The following is a 6474-nucleotide window of genomic DNA, read 5'->3' as shown; positions in this document are numbered from 1 at the left end:
ATATATATATATATATATACGTGTATATATGCCTTTGAGTTTGTGATTGATCAACTGCTTAACAATGTGTGGTGCAATGTGTATGTCATAACTTAACGGTTCGGCAAAGTGAGCGATAGAGTAAATATCTGGGTTTAACTTCTTCGAGAAAGGGCCTTCAAGTCGATGCCCTGCATATGGCTGCAGTCCAACGCATCAGATGATTAATAAAGATAAAAATATAAATGATGAAGCAGGTTGCATTAAATATAGAAAGACATAAAAAGAAATTCATATAATATATCGAGAATAATACCTACTGCCCCCTATGTATCTGCAACGAGATGTTACTGAGCTGACTACTTCCGTAAATCTGCGTAATAGCATTAGATTATAATGGAGAAAAGTGATGGTCAAATTAACATTCCTGACACGAGACTTGTGAAATTGATGGAGGTAAACTTCCCTTTAAGGCTAGAAAGTAGGCAACTGCAGCCACAACATATACAAAGACTACTGAAAACTAAATTTATTGTTTATATAAAGTATGAAGTTCACGTTTTGTAACATTTCTTAGGAAAGTGTTTTTTTATGTATATGTGATTCGTGTGAATCGAGATCAGAATCATAAAAGAAATCCATTTCACACTAACTGTATATTTAGCATTTGAAGAATACGACCACGAGTAATGCGTTACAGGTCGGTATCTTGAGGGGTTCGTTTCTCTGCGTATTGTACGCAGATGATTGAAATGCAGAACGACAACCTATTTCAAATCGTTTGTCAGTTAAAGTATGCCGCTTCACCTTTTGTCGATCTTTATTACATATTAGTGTATATTCAATATCCGTCTGTGCACACATTCATACAGATTGTAACTTAATATCTGTTGACTTTGCCCATTGCTATATATTACCAAAACGAAAATATATCTTACGAAAAATAGCCGTTTTATTTGAATCCCTAATTGAATATATACATGGTTTTAAACAAAAATTCACTTAGGGGAGAAAGTAGGACCTAGCATATCTTTTCAATCTATATAATAACCTTTGTCACTGTTTCGTCTGTTTTTGTTGGTACAGAACTACATGACATTGTTAAGGTTGCAAATATTTGGGACAGATTATTTCACACTTCATATATTTTGTAATGCCTGCAAAAGTTTTATAGTTTGAATAAGCACTTTACTTCCTGGCAGATGAGAGACTGGAATATTATTACCGATTCTAGATGACTATTTAAATGGACATTCTGGTAATTTGCTGTATGGATGGTTACCTAGAATACTTCGCTCTTGCGTAACGCTATACATCTCTGGAATTGCATTGAATGTATAACGTCGTAATGATTGAATTTATTTAGACGAACGTTTTAAATAAAAATCTACTATGTATCTCGAAGTTGTCTACATATATTCAATGTTAATACAAATGTATAGACATTTATTAAACTGACTTGCAACCCAGATTAGTATGAACGGAACCAACATTATAAAGATAATTAACTGCAATAACAAAAGAAATATTCGTGATCAAACACTGTTTTCCATCGATTCTTTACTATACACATTTAGTCAACGAAGACACTTTTATTGATCAACTTATGAATTGTTATTGGACTGTAATCCACGATGGGTACAATCTTCAAAATTTCCCAACCATCATATCTATCCGAATGCTTAAACTTGAACTTATATTATTGAGTTTAGGTAATTCGTGAATACGTTTGTCACAATAATTTCCTATTTATGGACTAAATACATAGGTTACACAAAGATATAATTATACATACTTGCTTTTCTCAACGCAATTTCACTCCGAAACAATTATCCAACCCAAGACTATGTAAGACAACATATGAATTTTCAAGCAGTGAGATTTTACGCGAATTTTATGCGAACTTCTTTTTACCATTATAATGTTTGCATCTATACTTTATCACAGTGGCATTTATGAAAAGAAATTTTACTATTGAAGAATATTTCATTTTTCTGTTAATTCTACTTTGGTAAGTATATAGTCACATTGCACTGTATATCTGAATTCAATAAATCTTTAGTGCTTAGCAGTATTTTTCTATTTCGAGATAAAGGAATATCTTATATCAAAATTAACTCAAACTAGCGTAAGATTAGTTATTGAGAGCTGAGATTTTCTAATTTTAAATCTTAAGCAAATGTTGAAAGCTTATTGTGGAAAACAGATGCATTTAACTCAGAACAAATGCAATGTAAATAGACGTATACTCATACACTAGGAACCAATGACACATGAGTTCTATTTTCCTTTCAGAGTAAATGGCAGAAATTCACTTCATAGAATCCTGAAATTTAAAAAAGAATACTAACGTCAGCGACTTAACTCCTTTTCATTCGCAAAACATGCAGTTCATGGTAAGTAAAACAAATGAAGTTGAAAAAGTACTCATTTAATCAAGTATCAAAATAATCCGCTTTAGATGTGAACAAGATTTTGCAAATCATTTCATTTTTTTTTTCCAAATCAATTGGTATTTTGAAACAAGTTAGTGAATAAACAAACATTCTGCTCGTTGTTTCAGATTAAATTTCGTTTATAATGTATATATTTGTAACCAAAATTGGATTGTTACTTAATGGAGTGTGAAAATGTTGCAATAAAATCAGTATTCAATCAAGTTAAAAAAAAAAACATTCTATCTCAATGTAGCTAAAATGTAACATGCAAATGTTGAAATACAGGCAGAATTTTGAAATTTATATCTCTTTTATTTTTACTTGGTGTAACCAAGAAGAAGACTTGCGACATGTATAACTCGTTGGCATGAAAGAATCAATTAAAAATATAAGGTGAAGCAAATTTCCCAGATATTGTAAACGCTATCATGTACCCGGTAAATATTGTGATTACTTCAAGAAGCTCTTCACGGACTATAAATCCAAATTAATTTTACTATAAATCCAAATCAATCTAACGTACAAGGTGAAAGTTTAGAAGTAGATGTAGCAGGTTGTTTTCAGAAAAAAAATTTAAGGGAATGGGAGCTCGTAACACAACAATTGTTGAACATGCTTGTTTGTAAAGAGATACTCGTAAAGAGAATTTTGAAATGAGGAGGCCAACGAAATTAGAAAAATAGCACACTCAGTTGTATATCATGTAATAATATTGTTGAGATGCCTATAGTTGTTGAGATAATAGTTGTGAATGATAGAAAACATTATCGCATACTGTCCAATTTAATGAAACGACGTCCAGAAATATAATGTTTTACTTAATATGATCTTAATATCCGTAGGATATTAGAATATCCAACCAATTCTTGTTCCTTAGGAAAAATTAAATAAATTGATAGTCTAGAATTATACACGCTGTGTATATGTGTTGGTATTTGAAGTTGTACTGATCTAAATATAAATACAGAATCCTAAAAGCATGAAACTAGAGATAGTTAAACTTTGTCTCAAGACTACAAATTTTTATGATCGAGGTAATAAACTTTAAATTACAAACCGTTCTTGGTGGTGTTTTCACATAGTTGATACCATAAAAAGTAAGTAATAGAAGTTGTGTGCCATTACAATACTGTGCGTACTTGTGATTGCTGATAGTAAATTATTTTCCTTCCACGTTAATTTGACGCTGATTGGCTGGAGTTAATGGAGTAAATTTTCAATCCCATGAATATCAACTGAGCCAACCCAATCATAATTATTTTCGTGAGTGAAAATGAATGAAAACCTTCTGAATTATACAACATAGCGCGCAAAGCTAGATTAAATTCAAGATGTGAGTATATAATATATAATTATAAACTTGCAAAACCTACCTATGGAGAATGTGTAAACTTTGAATGAATGTTACTTTCCAGAAGATGGCATTCAAACTTCAACAAGGTACAGTGTTTTTCAGATTTCAACTCCATAAGGTGGGACCAAATATAAATATATTCACTGAAACCATGGAAGTGAAAAATTTCGAAAGCCAAGATAAAAGCACTCGTGTATCTGCAACATAAGCAAACAATTAAAATGTTAAAAAATAATAATAACTGTCTCTCGTATCTTCTGGAACTCTATCAATCATGTACATATATCTAACAAAGAAACTGGCGTAAAATGAGAAATAAGACAAAATCACCTTGGGGTAACTTGGAAGATAACATAAGGGCGCATGTGCGTCTCTAGCATTCACTAACAAAAAGCATTGATTCTCTATTAAAAGTGTCAGTGATATTCTTTTTCTGTTTTAGCTATGTTACATGATAATTTGTTTGTAATAAAATATCAATTTTTCGCAAATATAGAAACTAAGTAGGAGTACTTTTACATAGTACTATTTGCCCTTTCTTTACATTACTGATACAAATTGCTGGTAGGGAATTTGGAGAGGATAACATAGTAACGAAGTGCCATGGTAGTAGAGGTACGAGTTTACAAGTGTCACAAATCAAACAAGATTGAGCCTATCTAGTATATGTTATCATTCTAATGGGAAGAACATAATATACAAAATATTATATAATTTCTACTACTCATATAATACTATAATTTTTCCAATTTTCTTTTAAAATTATTACTGAATTATGGAAATGATACTACTTTCACAATTAGTGTGTGAGTGAAAAGTAAGTTCAATGTAGGTTATTTAAAGCGTGAACTTACATGTAGTTAGTTGCACCGCCTTACCTTGGTGCAATCGATATTTTGTCTATCAAAGAACGGTATTCTCTCTGAATGGAATCTTACATTTAAATTCAGGAATGAATTGCATTGGATCCTTGTAGACATCATTGTTTACGACCCGAACTATCAGGGTTTCCTGAAATAGAACAATAGATGTAATGTTGCAACAGCAAAACCATTTCACGAACGCAGATATATCAGAAGCAGTAACCTTAAGTTATTTCTATTAACTCTCAGGGTCGAGGTTCACAAAGCAGGCTGGTCTTATATAGTTTATTTGTAATTTGGGTATTGAAATTCTACAGATTGATTCCTAAATGGACTTATTCTGCCGGAAGTGAAATTCACAACTACTGCACTGATACGTTGTTAAATAGATTTCCCTGCTTTTATTTTTACAGCGCTTCCTATTTCTCTTCTCCATCTGTTCATTAATCCATCCATCCATCCATCCATTCATTAATCCACACACATATATATGTGTGCGTGTCTGTGTGAGAATGTAAGCTTGTAGGAATATGAATATGTATATATATATATATGTGTATATATATATATATATATATATATATATGTATATGTGTGTGCGTGTTATCCATCTATCTATCTCTCCCTCTCTCTCTCCCTCTATCTATCTATCTATCTATCTATATATATATATATATATATATATTTGTGTGTGTATGTGCGTGTGTACGTGTTTGTGTGTGTGTGTGTGTTTATGTATGTGTGTGCGCGTCAGTGCATGAATAAATATGATTGTGTGTAATTATGTGCATAGCTGTTCTACTTTTAAATAATAAAGACTCTTAGAAAGAAGCTTTTATTATTGAAAATAGACCTTGCAGAAAAACAGTACTTAATGGAAATATTAGAATAATTTCATGAAAAAGTGAAGAAAATTGTATGAATATCTGGTATGGAAAAAAAATGACAATAAAAGTAAGAAAATGGAGTTATTACTTAAAACGGATTTAATAGAAAAAGAATGGCATTTGAAATTGTTCTATGCAGTCCTGCATTTGATGCTTGGTTGTGAGAATTGGAGAAGGTATCTACTGAATGGCAATAAATGAATATTTACAATGCAATTTTGGTCGCGCATAATAGGAAGATTATAATATTAACAATGAAAGTAATAATACGTATTGTAATGAAAATTGCATTTTAGATTTACTATGCGTTTCGACTTACTGATAGCAACTGATGATTCATTTCTTTCAGAAATTTAGGCTGTATCCGCTTCTGTTTCTAACGAATATTCATAAGTTTGTCCTAAATCTCCACGGTTTTTTTTACATAATTTTAGTTAGCCCCTATTTCACGAGTTCTGTGTTATGAAATTTTCCCTTTCATATACTGTGATATATCAAACAAAATGCAAATATGTCTCATATGTATCGCGTGAACATCAGGAAAATATGTCCGGTGCATCACGCGTTCGTGTTCGGTTAAAATCTACTCCATTCTTGCAAATATTTACTTGATTACGGTCAAATTCTACTCATATACTGTTCAAATAGCAAGAGACTGACAACAAGTAGCATCATTTAAAATATTTGTTAACGAATAAATACGCCATCGTTTGCTATAAGTTAAATATTTTTCTGACAAAAGTATTAAATCTAAAACATAAATAGCTTTAAATTCATTATCATTTTCGTTGTTAGACGGAATAACAAATATGTATTTATTTCTTTAAAATGCGTTATTTATTCAGCCGTAAGAAATTAATTTTCCTTTTCGCCAGCTTGATGACCTTAATAAGCATATAATTTAGAGTACGCATGTGTATTTATATTCGCATATGAAGATATATATATATATA

The sequence above is a fragment of the Octopus bimaculoides genome, chromosome 1, assembly GCF_001194135.2.
Source record: "Octopus bimaculoides isolate UCB-OBI-ISO-001 chromosome 1, ASM119413v2, whole genome shotgun sequence".
In the NCBI taxonomy this organism is placed as follows: domain Eukaryota; kingdom Metazoa; phylum Mollusca; class Cephalopoda; order Octopoda; family Octopodidae; genus Octopus; species Octopus bimaculoides.
Note: the sequence above shows the minus strand (reverse complement) of the source record.